The sequence below is a fragment of the Mustela lutreola genome, chromosome 4 (assembly GCF_030435805.1).
Source record: "Mustela lutreola isolate mMusLut2 chromosome 4, mMusLut2.pri, whole genome shotgun sequence".
In the NCBI taxonomy this organism is placed as follows: domain Eukaryota; kingdom Metazoa; phylum Chordata; class Mammalia; order Carnivora; family Mustelidae; genus Mustela; species Mustela lutreola.
The window spans coordinates 175,587,614-175,608,353 of record NC_081293.1 but is presented as its reverse complement, the minus strand read 5'-3'; positions in this window follow the sequence as shown (position 1 = coordinate 175,608,353).

Below are 20,740 nucleotides of genomic sequence, written 5' to 3'. Positions count from 1 at the left end.
TCTTCAGACATGGCCTCCAGTATAGATTCAGTTCATTCATTTGATTACCTTATTAAAATTTAAACACCATAAAAGCACTAAAGGCAAATGTTTTTGTCTTAATAATTAGCAAATGGAATATTTAATAAAAGAATTATTATGCTTCATAGAAACCCCATGAATCAAACTAGGAGTTTTCAAAAAGTTTAAAAACCTACCAGGAGAGACGCCTGGGTGGCTCAGTTGGTTGGACGACTGCCTTCTGCTCAGGTCATGATCCTGGAGTCTCGAGATCAAGTTCCGCATCGGGCTCCCAGCTCCATGGGGAGTCTGCTTCTCTCTCTGACCTTCTCCTCGCTCATACTCTCTCTCACTGTCTCTCTCTCAAATAAATAACTAAAATCTTTAAAAAAAACAAAAAACAAAAAACCTACCAGGAGATGGGGGAGAGCAGAGGGCACTTTGGCATCTATCAAAATTATTAACATTACATTCCCTTTGACCTAGGAGTTCTTCATCTTTGAATGTGGAAAAACTTGAATGTGTATGAAATGACATATGTATAAGGCAATTAGTTAGCATAACTTGTAATAACATGATATTAGAAGCAACCTAAATACCCATCAGTAAGCACCTAGCTCAGGTTGTAATCTCAGGGGTCATGGGATCAAGTCCTGCATCAGGCTCCACACTCAGCACAGAGTCTGCTTGTTCCTCTCCCTCTGTTCCTCCTCCCACTTGCATGCTCTCTCTCTCCCCTCTCTTTCTCAAATAAATAAATAAAATATTAAAATAAGTAACTAGCTAAATATATCACAGTGTCGTCTTCTAAAGATTTTATTTGCCAGGGTCCAGCCTCAGCAGGTCCAGGTGTCCCCGAAGGAGGGGTGGTGTCAGCGAGATGAATGGGAGAGTCACACGGGGAGTTCTGGTCAGTGGTCAGGCATCTCCATTTTATTCTGATTTTAGAGCTTCTTATATAGGCAGTTTAATTGGGGTAGGGGATTGCATTTGTGCAAAGGATATTAAAGGACTCAAGCACTCATCAAATAATTTCCCTTTGTTCAGCACATGTTATTCTAGTTAAGCTATAATGGGTACAGACTGGCACCAGGGTTGGGGGACAGGGTCTTGCTTCTTGAGTAATCGTGTCCCTCAGAAAGCCTTGGGAGGTAACTTATTCTGGGGTCTGCAGGAAAACAGGATATAAGTTCATGGAAAACGAGGAGCTATAGGGATGAACTAGATAGGAAAGAACTGTAGGAAAACAAGAAAAAGGCTAATGGAAAATGAGAAGCTATCTGAAGAAACTAAGTATATAGGAGAGAAGGAGGAACAAGAAGGCGTTACCTTTGCAGGAGGCAGGTGTATTTTAATGGCTCGACTTGGGAAAGCCTTGGACAAACATCAGCCTAGGTAGGAGACCCTCTGTTGTGAACAAAGTTCTCCATACTCCTAGGAACAGAATAATTTACCTCCTTGGAGTTGCTCCAGCCCACAAGCCTGAGAGATGTTTGCGGCAGATTAGCAAGGGGCTCTTTGTTTGAGAGAGATACGGGGATCAGAGGAAAAGGCAAGAGACTAACAGACCATGTTCATCTGCGGGGGCGATCCCGCCCTGGGCAGGATTAGGCCTGCATTAGTTCATACCTTAACCTCTTGGGGCAATGCCCTCGACCAAGTCTCATGCCTCCCAACATTCATTCATTCATTCATTCATTCATTTATTTATTTATTGTCAAAGAGAGAGAACACAAGGAGAATGGGTGGCAGAGAGAGAAGCAGGCTCCCCGCCGAGCAAGCAAGGAGCCCAAGGTGGGACTCAGTCCCAGGACACTGGGATCATGACCTGAGCCGAAGGCAAATGCTTAACCTGCTGAGCCACCCAGGTGTCCCTAAATATATCACAATATATATGTGTGGTAGAATGCCTTACAGCTATCAAAGAAAAATAACTAATATGCAGAAAAATTAAGGTGCAAATTATGTGCTTCCACGTATGTAAAAGAAGAGAAAAAGAATATCTGGGTGTGAGTGAGTGTTTATTTGTATAGGCAGAAAATATCTCGGGAAAGACACAGAAGGAACTTGATCTTGCTTTTCTGCCCAGAGGAAACTGAGGTGAAAGGATCGATACGGGAGGGGATTTTTCTCTCCATTCCATTCTCCAGTTTTGGATTTTGGTCTATGTGACGGTATCACCTACACAAAATAAAGGAACGCATTTAGAAATACAGAAAAATAAAACCAAGAACTATTTTCCTCACATCGTCGTAGTCTAGATTACACTGATTTCTCCATAATCCTCCCCTCATTGATTTGCCGACTTGCCATCACCATTGCCACCTTCTTAAAAATAAACTTCTAGGAACAAAAAAGGAGAGAAAGAGAGCGTACAAAGCAGGGACACGATGAAGGAGGAGGAGGAAGGGAAGGAGGAGGAAAAAGAGAACCAGAAGGCGAAGGAAGGTGGGAGGAAAGGGAGAAGAAACAGAAAGATGGCTTTATATAAGGACAGAGAAATTCCTTCAGATTCTTAAGCCAAGGTTTTGAAAAAAGTACAGTATCTCTCGTGTTTATTATTCATTCCACTTGTCAATGCCCCAAGAGCTTTCATGGGAGACCCCTATAGAGTTTACCCTTTAAGAGTTTCACAGTGTATTCATGACGTAGAGTTCTGACTTAAGTGACATATACCAAAGTCTGAGAAGCAATCACTCAGGAAAAAAAAAAAAACCTCAGAAACATGTTCTACCCTGGCTTACCCAAACCGGTTTCTACAAACCCACACACAAAACCACGCTCAAGTTAAGTAAAGGATGCAGATCAGGCAAGTAATAAAGTCAACAGTTATGTTTGTGTTTTGTGGGTTGGTTGATCGGTTGGTCGGTTTCTATTTCAGAAATAACTTGGTATAGTGTGAAGAAAGACTGGGCACTGAGTCTGGTTGTGCTACTCAAATCTATTGGGCACTCCTAAGCACTAGATAGATATTCTGTGAGACCCTGGAGATACACCAGCAAAGAAAACAAGAGTTTTTGCCTTTGAAGAGCTCCTCCTTTTGTAGGAGGGAGAGATTTGCATATAACCAAGTGAAGCATGAGGTGATAATCGTCATCCTGGCACTGTGTGGTGCCATAAAGAGCTGAGAAGGGAGAGCAAAGTTCTACTAGGTTGGGGGAGATGAGCTGCTCGTAGAAAGGAAGTGATACTGGAGTTCTGCTTTGAGGAATAAGCAGATTTCTTTTTCCAGACAGGGAAGGAGTGAAGAGCATCTCAGGCAGAATTAGGAAATAGTAAGTCACTTACGGGTTGCAGCATGGATGAGACAAGGCAGATGAAATTCCCAGCAGTACCAACTGCTGTGTGCTCCTCTCTTTCCCCACCCAAGCAATCAATGGTCAGAAAATAAAAGTGAGAAGTTACCATTAGCAGTAATGCCCTCTGCCTTACCAAAAGACACACAAACAAATAAATCTGCAAAGCAGTAATTTATTTTTTGAAAGACATGGGCTGTGACTTTGGTACTTGAAAACACTTCCAACCAATCTCTAAGATCACTCTACCTCCACTGTATTAAGATTCAGATGGAAGAAGGTGATATTTTGTGCCATTTCAACCTTTTTCCCACCCCCACTTCTCACCCCCTACTCCTCTCTTTTTAGTTTGTCCTGAAGATGGAAGAAAAGTGGTGGTAAGAACCCTCTAAGCCAGACAAAAACAGAGGTCCCAGAACTAACCCTGTGACCCAAGACCTAAAAGAAGTGCTGAGAGCTTCAGTAGGTCAGTAAATTACCATGACCTCCACACCAGAGACTGAATTCTGTTTCTTCTGTTACACACAGGTCCCCAGGGCTTGGCATATCTGGGAGAAGGAAAGCTAGTCCTTTTTATGTGCAGATGGCGTTCATTAGCCACAAGCACCTGGCCATGTGGATCCCCTGATAAAATCTCAATGGCAGTAGAACCAAGGAGCCATCCTCTTCTGAGGCACTTAAGCTTCAGAAGAGGGAAACGGATTTCTGGCCCAGATTCCCCTTGCCTGATCCAACTTGCATTGGTTACATCTCCAGAAAAAATGGAGGGAAAGAATGTAAACAACTCTGAACAGCATATTTTCACTGTTCAAAATGATTCAGAGGTTATACCAACAATTCAATGACTCATTCATAATTTGAGTGAGAAAAGAAATTTGTCAACGGGAATGTGTGTGGTGTGAAGTACAGAGTCCTGGCAGTGTTAGCCCCCAGGCTGGAGTTACTAGCATGTTGTCTTCTTCTATTTTGGTCCCAAAGATGAATGTTTTTAACACAACTCAATTTTAATAATACATTGGTGAGAGGGGCAGGTGGGAGGGAGAGTTTAGTAATATGTTACTTCTCATGAAGCAATTTCCTTTTTTTCTTTGTTGCTGGAGAATGTATTGTTTTCTTAATAACTGAAACCTAGATGAATCATCAGGCTCCTTAGTACCTTGTAACAGCTAACCCACCACTTCCTCTGCAAAACTTCCGCAGCTCTCCAGCTCATCCTCATCAGCTTCCCAAGGAAATGTACTTGGACGTGACATTGAATCAGCATTTCTAGGGTAATATAATAGAGAATGACATATCACTTCACATAAGCGGTAGCTGAAAACAGTCCTGTAACCTGGGGCCAAGAGAGCCAGAATTATTATGGGTTTTTTTTCCCATACTCTCACTCATCAGACTCACAGTCTCAAGTATTCAAGTCAGAAAAGATTTGTTCTGGGGGGAAATTATGCAAAATAGATTTTTATATACTCATAATATGCAATATTTTATATTATCTTTCACATAAGCAACATCATAAAACCATTTCATTTATGTAGCTTTATAGAAGAATGAAGTGGTCAGTGGCAGTGAATTTTACCGAAAAATAAAGCCTACCACTTTAAATATCATCAACTAGTTTAAATATATATAATGGTTTTTTAATGGATTCTTTCTAAAAGAAATTATACCTTGCCCTTATTAAGCAATAGTTCTTGGATATCATTTAATTTTTTTTAAAAATGCAGGTTCCAAACTTTTCTCATTCATATATATATATATATATTTGACAGAGAGAGATCACAAGTAGGCAGAGAGGCAGGCAGAGAGCGTGGAGGAAGCAGGCTTCCTGCCAAGCAGAGAGCCCGATGCGGGACTCGATCCCAGGACCCTGAGATCATGACCTGAGCCGAAGGCAGAGACTTAACCCACTGAGTCACCCAGGTGCCCTCATTTACATTTTTCATGCTGATTTGGAGTCTTCATTAAGAATAGATCTTATTAAGAATGTATGTAGATTGGGGCGCCTCGGTGGCTCAGTGGGTTAAGCCTCTGCCTTCGGCTCAGGTCATGATCTCAGGGTCCTGGGATCGAGTCCCGCATCGGGCTCTCTGCTTGGCAGGAAGCCTGCTTCCTCCACGCTCTCTGCCTGCCTCTCTGCCTACTTGTGATCTCTCTCTCTGTCAAATAAAGAAATAAAATATTAAAAAAAAAAGAATGTATGTAGATTAAATCTGTTTTTTTTTTTTTTTATTAGCTCTTCTTGCCTTCTTTCAAGTTTTTTGTTCCTAGTTTCCTATTCATAGAGAAAATAAAGGTTTTAATACTCTGGTACACACACACACACACACACACACACACAATGAAAAATGTTGTAGAATCTGTAACTGTTCAGGACATGGATTTAGTGCAGAGGTTTTACGAAAATTATCTAGAGAACTTAGAAGCCTTTTCCACATAATTCCAATTCAGGGCTCTGTTCCAAAAGGTTTAGGTTACTGGCAAGTAATTTTATACTAAATATAAAAGCGCCTTTGAAAATTTTTTACACACTACAAAATTAAATTAAATTATATGTAAATGACATTTCTTCTTAACCTGGTAAGACTCCTTTCCCTACATACCAATCAAAGATGCTCTAAATGAAAATACCACATGAAGCACTGAAGGTTCAGTTGTAATATTTCTGGCTCTGTAGTGGATTGAAAATATGTTATACTGTGAACACTTGAAAATATTTGGTCTCCTATTCAAGATTTAAATTTAGGAGTTATCAACAAAACCTATATTATTCTATGTTTAGGTTCATAGACAAAAGATAAGTTCTAAATTATCATTCCCAATTCTGTAGTAGCCTAATTTTGAATAATATTTGAATAATTCGATTTTTAATATACTTGAATATCTGAATATTTAGGTAAATATGAGCATCAACTTCAGTAATTTTTTGTAGTTTTTCTGATATGAATCCATACCAAATCCCAAGCATTACTTGCTTATGCTTAAGCATATCTTTAAATTATATCCCTATTTTCTGCACAAAAATACAGTAACTTGGGTACTTGGGTGGTGTAGTTGGTTGTGTCCAACTCTTGTTTTCAGCTCAGATCATCATCTCAAGGTCATGAGCTCCTCCCCTGCTTATGACTCCATACTGAGTATGGAGTGCTTGAGACTCTCTCTCCCTCTGCCTCTACATTTCTCCCCCCAGTACTCCCTCTCAAATACATAAACAAATCTTTTTTTAAAAAGTACAGTAAAAATACTTAGTAAGCAAACATGTGAATGCTCATCAGAAACAAACACTTAGAAATCTTAACTAATCATCTCCATTTTAATTTTATCTCTCTTTGAAGCAGTGGTGGTTCTGAAAAACTCAAAACTCATTTCACAGACTCAGTGCCAAATCTAATATTCTGTCCTGAGAATTCCCAACATCATCACATTTTGTTGCATATGTTTACAGATGGTTAGGTTTGATCTGGAAAGATGCTCTCTGGGGTAGTCTAAACCTCATCACAGTGGAATGACCATGTATTCCATTTGTCCAGGACCATCTCTGTTTATGCAAGTTATCACAATCTAAGTTTTTCAAGATTTTATTTATTTATTTGAGAGAGAACATGAGCGGGGAGAGGAGTAGAGGAAGAAGGAGAAGCAGACTCCCCGCTAAGCAGGGATCCTGTGCAGGGGCTTGATTTCAGGACTCTAGGATCATCACCTGAGTCACCGAGGTGCCCTTCACAATCTAAATTTAATAGGGCCCCCATGTCCCTCAGAATGTCTGGTTTAAGCAATAAATTATATAATTGCCCTATCTATTAGTTTAATTCAGGGACAAACAAGAAATAGAATGGTTTTGCTTCTTCAGCCAAAACTTGATCAACTTGGATTCTTAGGAGGAGAATGTGGAGGGGTCAGGAAAGCGAGGAGAAGGCCAGAAAGACAGGGAGGATTCTTTGGTTTCCCACTGAGTGAAAAGAAGGCAAACATCAATTTGGAAAGACTGCACTGTCATTCATCCAGTCTTAGCCCTATTTCTTATCTGGCAGTTCAGTAATGTTTGGCATACTGTCCAAGAATCGAAATGACATATTGAGTACGAAGATGCTTAGAATGAGGTGAATTGGGGACACACATTTGTGAGCTTCTCTGGGTTAAAACCTTGAAGTGATATTGTACACTCATCATTTCAGATGGTGCCATTTCCCTCATAATATGCCACCTCGTAATCCAGGGGTATATGAAAATTTTTTTAAAAGATCATTACTTAATTTGGTGCTGGGGTTACTTATAGCTTTAATAACCCCCATACTACCTTTTGCTGGCAATTTTCGGTAATAGGAACCATGCAAGGACCAAGCATTAGACAGACACTGATTTCCAGTCATACAGCATGGCAGGTAGCCAGACTCTCATTTGGGAAAAGTACCAGGAATAACATCCAGAGACTTGGAATTTAACCATGCCGTTTGTTAGTTATGTGAACTTGAACAAAATCAAGACCAGATCACAGTGAATTGAGGTTTTGTACAATTTTATTTGCGAAACAGGGAGTTAGACCTCTAAGTGTAGACCCAGCTCAAACAACCTGGAAATATCTTGAACTTTGTTTTAGTGGTATAAGCAAAATATATCAGTTCTCTGACTCTGAGTAAGATTTGCAGTTGGATCGTCTTCACATTCAGCACATCAACCCCAAAATTCCCTGCTAGAGTTTGCTAAGGGGCCTCTCTCACAGAAACAGTTACAAAAGATGCAGCCATTATCTGCCAGGAGTTGGATTTTGCTTGCTTGTTTGTTCGTTTGTTTTTCCATTCAACCATTCTTCCCTTTCTTCTTCATTGAAATTCCAAAGTGAATCCAACTTCTTTGTTTCTAATTGTCTGTCCTATCTTGTTTCTCTAAGGTATCAGTTATTAACTGTGATATTTTCTCTCTGTCTCCTTCCTGACCTTTGATCTGTCTCCATCTCAAATTTAAATTTTAGTTTTCTGAGGCAGAAACTGTATCTACAACTCAGTATTTCATCACATCACAAACATTGTGCTTGCTCTGAAAATACAGCTTCCTCTCACTGACATTTTATTTTTAATAGAAGATTGATTCCTTTATTTATTTCCAGGTCCACTCCAATATCATACCTCTATATAGTTTCTTTGTAAGTTATATTAGCTGAACTAATTAATTCTTTTTTTAAATGTGTTTTTTTTTTTAAGTAACATAAAATTTACTATCTTAGCCATTTTAAAGTGTTCAATTTGGCAGTATTCAGCACATTCACATTATTGTACAACAGATCTCCAGAACGTTTTCATCTTGCAAAACTGAAATTCTATAACCCATTAAATAGCAATTCCCCATCTCTTCCTCCCTCAAGGACCTCATCGGCCACATTTTACTTTCTGTTTCTATGAATTTGACTACCTTATTTATTTGTTTTTTTTAAAAACGTTTTTATTTATTTGACAGAGAGATAGCACAAGTAGGCAGAGCAGCGGCAAAGGCAGAGGGAGAAGCAGACTCTCTGCTGAGCAGGGAGCCCCACGCGGGGCTCAGTCCCAGGATCCTGGGATCATGACATGAGCTGAAGGCAGCTTCTTGACCAACTGAGGTACTCAGGAGCCCCAATGAATTTGACTACTTTAAATAGCTCATATAGGTGGCATTTTTAACAAAATCTGAACTATATTTTTATTACATAAACAATCAGAGAAGTCATGGCAATATGATTTTATGTTAGTGTATTAGCACATCTGTTGTTTCGAAGAGCTTCCGCACATATTAAGTCCCTCTTTATTCAGTACTTTCCTGTCACCCTCCTTCTCAGACTTCCCACTCTTCCACCCCTTTTCATCATGGCCTTCAAAACTCAATCCCACTATAAACAAGCACTCTATACTCTTAGCCTTAACTAAAATTTCACTTTCCCTGGAGAGTCCCTCTCCCTCTCTCTAAACCTATAATGGCAACTCTTTGTTCTCTTGTAATCATAGAGTCCAAGGCCATGGTGGCAGGGTGTAGGAAGGAGTATATTAATTACTAACCTTTTGGTTAGTAATTATAGAGACCCAAACTCATATCTAGCTTCAGCTTAAAAAAGAAAATAAGTTGCTTCTGGACTTATATAACTGAAGAGAGGTATTCTCAAAGATGCAAACAAATATCAGAAATACTATTAGCCTTCAGCCATCATTTCCCCTTGTCTCTGCCTGAATTAATTTTCTCAGGCTTCTGTGGCAATTTTCTTCTAGGTAGTTGGCAAGATGGCTACTGATAATCACAAGATCACATCACTTTTACCCTTTTCTTAAGGAGTACATCTATAATGCAGGAGTATTCTAGTTAAAATAGCTTGGGTAATAAAACTATTCTTTGATCCACTTACTGTCTATGGAGAATACTATATTACTGATTCATCCTGGGACATGATAAACCCATTACTTTGAGAGACTGGACACCAAAATTGATAGCTCATCCAAAATCACAAGACATTCTATATCCAAAGAAAAACAAAATGGGCTATCTGGTAGAGAAGAAATAGCATTCCCTGGCACCTCATCTTAGTTTTTGTTTGTTTGTTTGTTGTTTTTGTCTTTTTTAGAGTCTTATTTATTTATTTATTTATTTATTTTTAAAAAAGATTTTATTTATTTATTTGCCAGAGACAGAGGGAGAGAGAGCAAGCGAGCACAGGCAGACAAAGAGGCAGGCAGAGGCAGAGGGAGAAGCAGCTCCCTGCCGAGCAAGGAGCCTGATGTGGGACTCGATCCCAGGACCACGGGATCAAGACCTGAGCCGAAGGCAGCTGCTTTACCAACTGTTTTAAAATTTCTTTTCAGTGTGCCCAAATTCATTTTTTATGCAACACACCCAGTGCTCCATGCAATATGTGCCCTGCATAATACCCACCACCAGGCTCACCCAACCTCCCAGCCCCCGTGCCTTCAAAACCCTCAGATTGTTTCTCAGAGTCCACAGTTTCTCATGATTCATCTCCCCCTCCAATTTCCCCCAACTCCCTTCTCCTCTCCATCTCCCCATGTCCTCTCATCTTATTTTTAAATCATTTCTCCTCCACCTTCCTCTAATAAAAGCTAACAGACCTTTCTTCCTTTGAGACATGTTATCCAGCCCCTATTCTCAGCCATCTCCTGCCCTTGGTCAATATTTAACTTTGATGGTTGGGACACTAGTCTTTCCAAAATATCCATCATCATAGTGTATGACTTCAGTGTCCATTTGATGACTTCTCCAGTAGTCTGAAGTCCTAGATTCATAGTAGTTAATCTCCTCAAATCTAGTCATCTTAACCTATTTTCTGAATCTTATCAACCATACAAATCTGTTTTAAAAACCTTGAGATTCTAATATTAACTTCTCTGGCCACAGACTTCAGCTTCCTACTAACATGTCCACATGGGTATCTGACAGAAACATTGAATTTGATATGTCTAATTGGTAAATGATGGCAGCCTGAGTTAAGATTGTGCCCTGGGGACCACTACAGTGCATGCACCTTGTCTCTGACCTGCTTGTCCACCTGACAAAGAGCAGCTGCCCATCAACAGCGATTCCAGCTCTCACCAGATCTCCTCCTTTTTGATTTTCAGAGTTCTAGTCTAGGTGCATGTGCAGCAGCACGCGAAAGGCACCAACGGCATCCTCATATCGCCACAGTTAGATGCGGTGAGCATCAAACAGGGTTCCCTTCACCCACATGAGTTCCCTTTTGTCTTCTCAGGTTCCACTCTGTCCCCTCGGATCTCCAGTTTGCACCTTCCTTCCCTACGTGTCCTGCTGACCTACACTGACTGTAGGCCCAACACACGCAGAGGAGACTTCCAGATATTACTTCTCCAGTTTCCCTTCATGTCGATGAGTGGTTATTCTCTGATCTTCCAGCCATCACTTTTTAAGATCTTTATGGCTCCAGTTCTTAAACTTCGGACGATCTAATCCCTACAACAAATCTATTCCATGTCATTCATAGGAGTTCTCCTTCCCTGATCAAACTATAACTAAGACACCAGATGGGAGGTTATTGCACAAAATTCTGAGAAGTATCTACAGAGAAATAAAAGGCCTAAAAAAGCAAAAGAATCCAAGTCAAAGGAGATTTTATATTCTTGGATGTGTTTGAAAAGTTCTGATTTAATTGAAGTGAGGGGAATAGCAGGACTGAAAAACAAGGTGTCACCCATGAATTTTATGTCTCCAAATCACTTAGGATGCTATTTCTGTGTATCCTCATCCCTTTCTGTTCTCTCTACATAATATCTAAGAATCATTAAGAATTCTTTATTAACTGGTCCTATGTTTTTCCCCACCAACTTCAAACATTGTATATTAGATTTCAGTACAAAAGGGTAGATTCAACCCATTTTCAAACACATCTTTCAAACACTGGGAAAGAGGACTGGGCAAGGAAAATTGTGTACGAAGAAATTAAAATCAGAAGCATTGGTTCCTTTTTGTTTTATTAGCAGCACCAAATAGCATAGCAATGTTTTCAAGTTTCTGTGGGAAGATTTTTTCCAACATTTTTCCCCATTAATCAGGTGGGAGAGAATGAAAAATAAGTTTTCTGTCTGAAAGCACTGACAGATTTATCTGCATACCCCCTTCCTGAGGAAGTTCCATGAGGAGTGGTGACAGGTATGAGAGTTGTTTGAGATAAACCCTCATGACTCACAACAGGGCGACACTAGGAAATGTCAAGGTTGGTAAGTCAGGAAATCGCATTATATATGATTTATTTGGAGACATAGAGCTAACCACTAAAATAACTAAAAACTGAAGTTGTAGAAGTAGCAACTTCTAGAGAGGGATATTAGTAGTCGTAGGGAAAAACCTTCAGTACAACTTTACTGTCTTAACCGTGTACATATATATAAATATTTTCCAACAAAGCAAAAATGTACCCATAACTTATTTAAGCAAAATTTTCTTAAGGAATCAAAATATTAAAAATTCATATTATTACAAATACCAAAACCTGCCCAAGAGCAACTGCTTACATTGTAGGTGCATTCACTTCAACGTGGACAGACACACTGGGTCATAAACTGGCCCCCATACACAGAAAGAAAGGAGAGACCAAGGAAGAGGCAGACCATTCCAGATTGGTAGATGGCAGGTTTAATAACCAAGGGAACTTATTGATGAAGTTTCTCTTGGGTGGCCTCAAGACAGCAGATCTCTGAACCTAACCTCCAGGATCTTAAACAGCCACATGTCCAGTCCAGATGGTCTCAACAACACAGTACACAGTACTCCCCGAAGGCTACATCCTTGGAAACAGCTCCCCTATGGAAACAGTGGGCAGAACATGGAAGGGCACGGGAGGCAGTGAGGAGCCTCCAATTGCCTAGGTCCAGATCAAGAGTCGACTGGTGGTCATGTTTTCTCAGTGACCTCCTTCAACATGTAGTAAACATGACAAAGTAGTCACCAAGTCGTTTCTTTTTCTTGAGTACATCTCAGCTGGAGGAAGTGAAAACTGCATAATTTAGGAAGAGGAAAGAAAGTGTTGGGATCCTACTCATCTACTATTCTATGGGTTCAAAATATATATATGTTCAAATACGGCCCTTTGTTTCTTGTGGCCTGATCGCTAGGAATGCCTCTTGGATATCTATCTTTAGCTTCTTATTCTACTTCTGATTTCAATCTATGTCCTTCCTTTTCTCTTCTCTTCATTTTCATTTCTCTGGGTACATGAATTACATATATATCTATTTACCGCCCCCCATAGGTGCTCTTTTATATTATCTGCAAATCTCTTTATACTAGCTGTATCTGAAAACTTCTCTACATTCAGGAATTCATTAAGCAGATGTCTAATACTGTAAAAGTTAGAACAAACCCTGTCCTTACAAAGCGTATGGTCTAAAGGAAACAGATAATAAACAAAAATAATGTTGTTGGTAAATGCTCTAAAAAGTGAGTTAGAGGGTCTTCTAGAAATGCTTGGTAGGGCCTCCATAAACCAGCCTAGGTGGATCAGGGCATTACATTTGAAGCCTTCTTGGCTTAAAGACATCATCTTCAAAGCTATACCCATCTGTCACCCCAAGTTCCAAAATATAGAGAGGTAACATCTGACCTGTCTTTAATTTCCATATAGAATCATTGCCATGTTCTGCCATTTGACAATGTGGAAATACTATGGATACGGTTCTTCTTTGTGAACAAAAATCTGGAATACTCAGGTTCAGTCTCTGTAGATTGCTTACATGAGCTTTAAAGTAAGCCTAGTCAGCAGACAGTCGCGTTTTTTAATAAGCCAAATGCTCTATTTATATTTTCTAAACTACAGTTAACTCATTTAAGATTGTTTAGCATTTCGGGCAGTTTACCACCATAATATCAAGTCTTTCTTGGTATCAATTTTGGATCCATTATAATGTGTCTATTTTTAGTGAAGCTATGATGGAACACTTTTTGATGATCTTCTTTCCTGGAAACCTGAATAATTTCATCTGATTGCCCATGTCTTTTGTCAAGCTTCAATAACTAGCAACAACATTTTCAGAAATGAAAAAGAAAGAGATTAAGTAAAAGAAAAAAAATGATTGTCTTTTCCTGACATGATTACAGTTTCACTTCTCTATCCCTATATCAAGTGCTATAGACAGTAACTTCAGGTGTCATAGCAAGGTCAGAAGCTTTTGCTAAACACTCCACTTAGTAATCATGTATTTTCATTTAATTATCCCTTAAAGTAATTTTATGGTTGTCAGTATATATGTACTAACCTTCACCTTCTCTACACTGAAATTCTCTTTCCTTCTTTATGGGGGAAAACATGGACTTAGAGCTAAATATATCTAGCTGCCAGCCTGGCTCTTTCATTTATAGGCTACGTAACCTTGGGCATGTTCTTTAACCTCTCTGAGCTTTCTCCATCTATAACACAGAGGCCGCAATACTTTATACTGCCTGTCTCCCCTCTGCACTACTGGCATCTTGTACCAGATAGCTCTTTGTTGTAAGGAGCTGTCCTTTACTTTATGTTTTTCACACCCTTGGTCTCTCTATTCGTTAGATGCCGGTATAACCCCTCCCCTTGGAACAATCACAGTTCTTTCCAGACATTGCCAAATGCCCCCTCAGCAACAGTTACTTGATTGTTGAGTGGGTTAAATGAAGTTATATATGGGTCATTTAGCACATTTTGGCACATAATATGTACACAATAAATATTTTTTGATTATTGGTAGACCTGGATTCCCAGTAATAATAATGACAATAACCACATTGTATTGTACAAAAACAAAGAATGAGAAATCCAAGAAGGAAGGACTTTTGTTATTATCAGGGAGAAGATTGGCTGTAATTAAGGAAGGAAATAATTTAGTGTTAGTTCAATTAGAATTGTAAGCTTTTAGTTGTACCTATTCTGGAGGAAGGAAAGGAGGAAACCCGAATAAGTTAAAGCATTTGTGAATTTGACACATACCAACTTCAGCACCAGCTGATATTTTTTCTTTTAATCCCCTGAAAGTATATCCATTGGAATTTCAAACTAAATTTAACCCTTAGTTTCCAGGTGTCTGATAATATAGAAAGAGCTCAGCTTCGAGAAACAGAAAGATCTAGGTTCAAATTCCAGCTCACCGTTTAGTTGGGAAATTTCAAACCATTCTGAGCTTATTTCCTGATCTGCAATATAAGGAACAGAAATATTACCATTTGATAGTGTTTCACAAATATTCTGTATTTTATCTGGCAATTTAAAATAGAACTCAAGCATTAAACACTTGAAATCCTATCATTTCTTGGTGTCTGCTATGAACCAGGCATTGGTCTAAGAGCTTGGCACATATTAATTCACTTAATCTTTAAAACAAAAATAAAAACTCCAAGAGCAGTAGAGCACTAAGCTAACTCCCCTTTAGGAAAGGCACTGGGGTGCTAAGGAACTTACAAAGGTCACATGGCCAGGAGGTGATGGAACTAGAATTACACCATTGCAACTCCAGAGTCTAAACTAACAACTAAAGTTTCCTAATTCTTATCTTCCCCTAGTTAGGTACATAATAGTTGGAGTCTGCATTTGGTCCCTTACATTGAAGGAAATGCCTTTTCAAATAGACTGTTGGGTTAAGAAAATAAGACTGACATGATAATTCAGATTCCGAATTCTGGATTCAAAGTCTTGCGTAAGTTTGGATCACAGCAAAGGAAAAGAGTCCGAACGTTTAACAGACCAGAAAGGAGAGTGATTAGAAACTTATAATGAACAAATAGCTAGGGCTCAACTGCCTATAAAGCAAGTTTATTTTTATTACAAGAGACTCATTCATTTATGGATCATGTGCAAATCTTTAGCAAAGTATGGGGGAGAAGTTGGAGCAGAAGCTGATATCTCTGAAATGGTCTCAGTTTCCTGAGAGTCTATAGGTAAAGAGAGGAGATTGTCAATGAAATGAATATAAATGAAAGAACATACATGGGTTCTCCCCACCCCAGGGCAACTGTTTCACTTGTTGAGACACATATAGAGATGCCCTATTCAGAAAAGTGTTTCTGATTTTGCATTGATTACAGTATTTAAAGCTAGATGCCTATGTAGATTTTTATCACAATCTTTGTTAAAAATTAAATCCTGTATTAAACATTTGTTCAAAATTTGCCTAAAATTTTTGAAAATTTTTTATCAAGATTTAATTAATTTATTTGACAGAGTGTGTGCATGAGTGTTTGTGTGTGTGTACAAGAGGGGGAGCAGGAGAGGGAGATGCAGTTCTTGATCCTAGGACCCTGGGACCATGACCCCAGCCAAAGTCAGAAGCATAACTGACTGAACCCCCCAGCTGCCTCTGTTTGCTTGTTTTTTTAACACAGAGTATAAAGCATACAAGGTGTGTTGGGTTGGATACCAAGTTGGAGTCAGTCTAGGAAGGGCCCTGAAGAGCTGTGACGTTAAAGTGGTGAATAATGAGGGTAGAAAAAAAGAGGCTGTATCCGAGGGACATCTCCCAAGGAGAACGGATAGTTCTTCAAAACTGCTTAAATGTAGTGAGTGTAGCAAAAGGGGGAGCAGAGGAAGACTTCAGGGTGGGTAGGTGGTGATGCCATTAGCCAAGACTAGGAAGGGCAGAGATCATATTCCCTGAGGGGAAACAGTGGAAGAGAGGGAGTAAGGAGTGATCAGATGACTTCATTTTCAGAAATGTTGAGTTGGCACTCAACCCCCAGCTATAAATAGCTGATGGGATACTGGATATATGAATCTGAGTTTGCAGTGGTGACGATCGTAAGAGTTTTTGTTGCTAGGTTCTACGCCAAGCATTTTGTACTCTGTAGCAGAAGTTGCTATTTCTAAATATATGTCCTCCCTCAATAACTATACTCCCCTTTATCTATACTAAGAGAACCCATGGTTTGTGGCTAGGTACATTGCTACTTGGAAAGAGACTATACATCCCAACCTTCCTTGGCCAGCTGTCATTATGCGACTAAATTCTGACCAATGCCCTGGAAATAGAAGTGTTCTCAAAAAAGCCCTTTCCCTATCCTTCTTGATGCGAGAATGCAGACAACTACATGGCTATGAGAGACAGATACTTAGCAAAGGAAGTCACCCATAGTACAGCAACCACATGAGCCAGTACCTGCATACCAGGAGCCTAGTGAGAACCAGCCCCAGGCACCTAGTGAGAATTATTCATGGACTACTAAGATTTGGATGTTTTGCCTTTTAAAACAAAACCAAATCATAACTAGGGCATGTACATTATCTCATATAATCCTCATATCAACACTATCATTATAACTAATTCAGAAGTGAGGAATGAGGTTAGGAGAAATGAGGAGAGAGGTTTGCCCAAGGTCATCCAAACAGGAAGAAGCAGAGCTGGGATTCAGTCCAGATAATCCAATGGCAGAGGCCATAATCATTATCAATAAGCGTTAGGAAACAATCTAGCTCTCTGACCATTCCAAAGGTACCCCACACAGATAAAAATCAGCTGTTTCTCTTTTGTAACTTCTTATTAAACTATAATATCTGTAGAGAAAAGAGCACATCCTTATTTTTTAAATGAGGAGCATATTCAGCCAAAGCATTATCTCGTTTCTAACCTAGATTCTTCCTCTTCATTCATGTGCTCATTTTCCTTCATCCCCAGATAAAGGCCACATAAGCATCATTCTTTCCGTGTTTATTTTATGACCCAGAAACACATTATTAAAGTACGCTAGAGACTTCTCTTTTGCAGGCTAAAAAGCCGTGGGTCCTTATGCCTTTCTTTATAGACTTAATTTCCTAACTACTTGAATTATTCCCACTGTAAATCTTTAAACATTCTTTAATTCCTCTCAATCTTTTACCTAAGTCCCACTCAGGGTAGCAAACCAAGCAGCATATAGGGCTTGAGAAGGAGTCTTTCCGGCACTTCCTTTGTGCCAGGCCCGCATTCACGCATTAGCCCACCCATCATATTGAGCAGATTTAAATACTTGGTGAGTTAAGAAGTACTTTCTGTTTTTCAGAGACAAAGAGAGCTTTGTGTTATTGCTGAAAAGCCACATAAATAACTTGAAAACAAAGAGTTTGTCAATTACAGTCTGTTCTTTATGTTTTCAGGATTTGTATTTGGCTAACCACAGTCCACTAAAATTCATCCGTGGACAGGAGGGCATGGGAAAAAGTGGTACAATAGTTTCTTTCCAGGACAGATCCAGTGGATAAGCGGACAGGGAGAGGTACACCATGATGGAGAGGTAGATTTATAAAGAGCAGGACAACTGCCATGGGTCAGGTGTGAAGAGAAATAGCTCAGGAAATACAACTTGCTATCACACACCCCCAGAAAAATCCAAGTGCCCAGATAGCTTAGATTCTGCAGAAAGATCTATGCCACTGTGAAATTCTAAAAATTAGAAGTTGTTTTCAGGTATTTGGGTAAAAAAAAAATTCAGAAAAGGGAAGTGGCTTTTGTTAAGAAGGAGTACTCAGAGGGAAGATTAAGATTTCAGAAAGTACCCTAAAGATGCTTCAGAAATAGGGAAAATTAGAGCACCTGGGTGGCTCAGTCATTAAGTGTCTGCCTTTGGCTCAGGTCATGATCCAAGGATCCTAGGATCCAGCCCCCTGACAGGCTCCCTGCACAGCAGGGAGTCTGCTTCTCTGTCTCTCACTCCCCCTGCTTGTGTTCTCTCTCTCACTGTCTCTCTCTCACTGTCAAATAAATAAGTAAAATCTTAAAAAAAAGGGGGGGGGGTAATACAGAAGATCAGAGGGAAGTTGAAATTCATTGACACTGTAAGGTAATTACAGAGATGAGATAGGAAAGAAACAATGGGAGTATCATTATATGCCCATAGATAAATAATCTGAAAGATTTGCAAGTTCTGAAATCACTATCATTAAAAATGATTTTTTATTTATTTGATATAATGGTAGGAACATGAAATTTAGATCCAAAGGTCTTATACATCACACAAAAAATGAATTTCCCTAATACATGAAAACTGTTGTTGATAAATAAAAAAAAGACCTATCACCTCAATGGAAAGGGATATGAAAAGATAGTTTATAGAAGGAGAAAGACAAATAGTTCATCTATGTTTGATATAATGCCCCACTGTACACAAAATATGACAATTAAAAATTAAAACTACCAATGAAATACTGAAGCATGAAAATATGTAACAAAATATTATTGGCAAGATTATGTGGGAATAGGCTCTTTCATAATCCTGGTGGGAATGCAAATTGATGCAATTTCTTAGGAGAACAATTTGGCAATATCTCTTAATTACAACGGTACACATCCTTTCACCTAATAGCCTTACTGCTATATCTTGAAGTCATTTATACTCCTACATTGTGAAATGACTTGTGTTTAAGGCTTTTCTATTGTAGCATTTTTTTTAAATTTGAGTATAGCTGTCACAGAGTGTCCCATTGGTTTCAGGTATACAACATAGTGATTAAAAAAAGTTTATACATTATGCTATGCTTGCCACAGATGCAATTACCATCTGTCACCATACAGTGCTATTACAGTATCATTGACTATATTCCTTATGCTGTGCCTTTTATTCCCATGACCTACTCAGTCCCTGACTGGAAGCCTGTATCTCCCATTCCCCTTGCCCCACTTTGCCCAGCCTCCCACCCCCTCCTCTCTGGCAACCATCAGTTTATTCTCTATATAGGCCTGATTTCTCCTTTTTATTTGTTTATTCCTTTGTTGTTGCTTTCTTTCAGATTCCACATATGAGTGAAAACATATTTGTCTTTCGCAGTCTGACTTACTTTACTCAGTGTAATACCCTGTAGGCCCATTCATTTTATCTGCAGAGGGGTACGATCTCATCCTCTTTATGGCTGACTAATATTCCTCTGTGTGTGGATGTGTGTGTAAGTCTCGCATCTTTCTTATTGATTTGTCTATCCCTGGACAATCAGGTTGCTTCCATATCTTGACTATTGTAAATAATGCTGTAGACATAGGGTTGCATATGTCTTTTCAAATTAGTGTTTTTCTTTTCATTTCTAGGGTAAATACCCAATACCCAATAGTGGAATTATTGGATTGTATAGTATTTCTATTTTAGTTTTTTGAGGAACCTCCATACTGCTTGCCACTGTGGCTGTACCAGTTTATATTCCCACCAACAATATACACGTGTTCTTTTTTATCCACATCCTTAGTGACAGTTGTTATTTCTTGTCTTTTTTATTTTAACCATTGTCTATTTTTATCTTAGCCATTCTGAGAGGTATAAGGTGATATCTCATTATGGTTTTGACTTACGTCTCCTTGATGATCAGTGATATTAAGCATCTTTTCAGGTGCCTATTGGTCATCTGTATGTTTGTATATATTGAAACATTTTTACCATGACAAAAGATTTAAAAACATTTAAATGCTCATCGGTAAGGGCCTGGTTAGACCCACAGTGATTCACTTGATCAATGCAATAATACTTCATTGTTTCAAATAAAAACTGAAGATGAGTTCTTTATGTATAGATCTGGAATGACTTCTGTGCAGAGTTACTAGGTGAAGAAAATAAGGTACAGAATAAAGTATACAGTTTATTAGCATTAGCATAAAAAATGGTAGAGAAAGCTTCTGTTCACTAGTATATACATAGAATATCTCTGCTTAGATAGCAAACTAACTAATACCAACCTAATAATATTGCCCCAAAAGGAAATGGGGACATATTTCAGAGGGAAATTTTCTCTGCATAACCTTTTGTACCTTATAAATACTGAAGATATGAAAGTATTGGATTTCTTAAATCAAAGTATAGTACATATAAAATGCTGTTTGTTTAAATTAAATAAAAGCTAAATTAAAAACACGTCTAGGCTTGGGTCTAGCCTCAGCCTCTCCAAGAGTTATTTTAACCCTTGATATACAACTTACTTATTTCGGAATTTCCCTAGCAGTAAATGGTACTTCTTGCCTCTCACACACTGTTTCAAGAAACCAATGAGA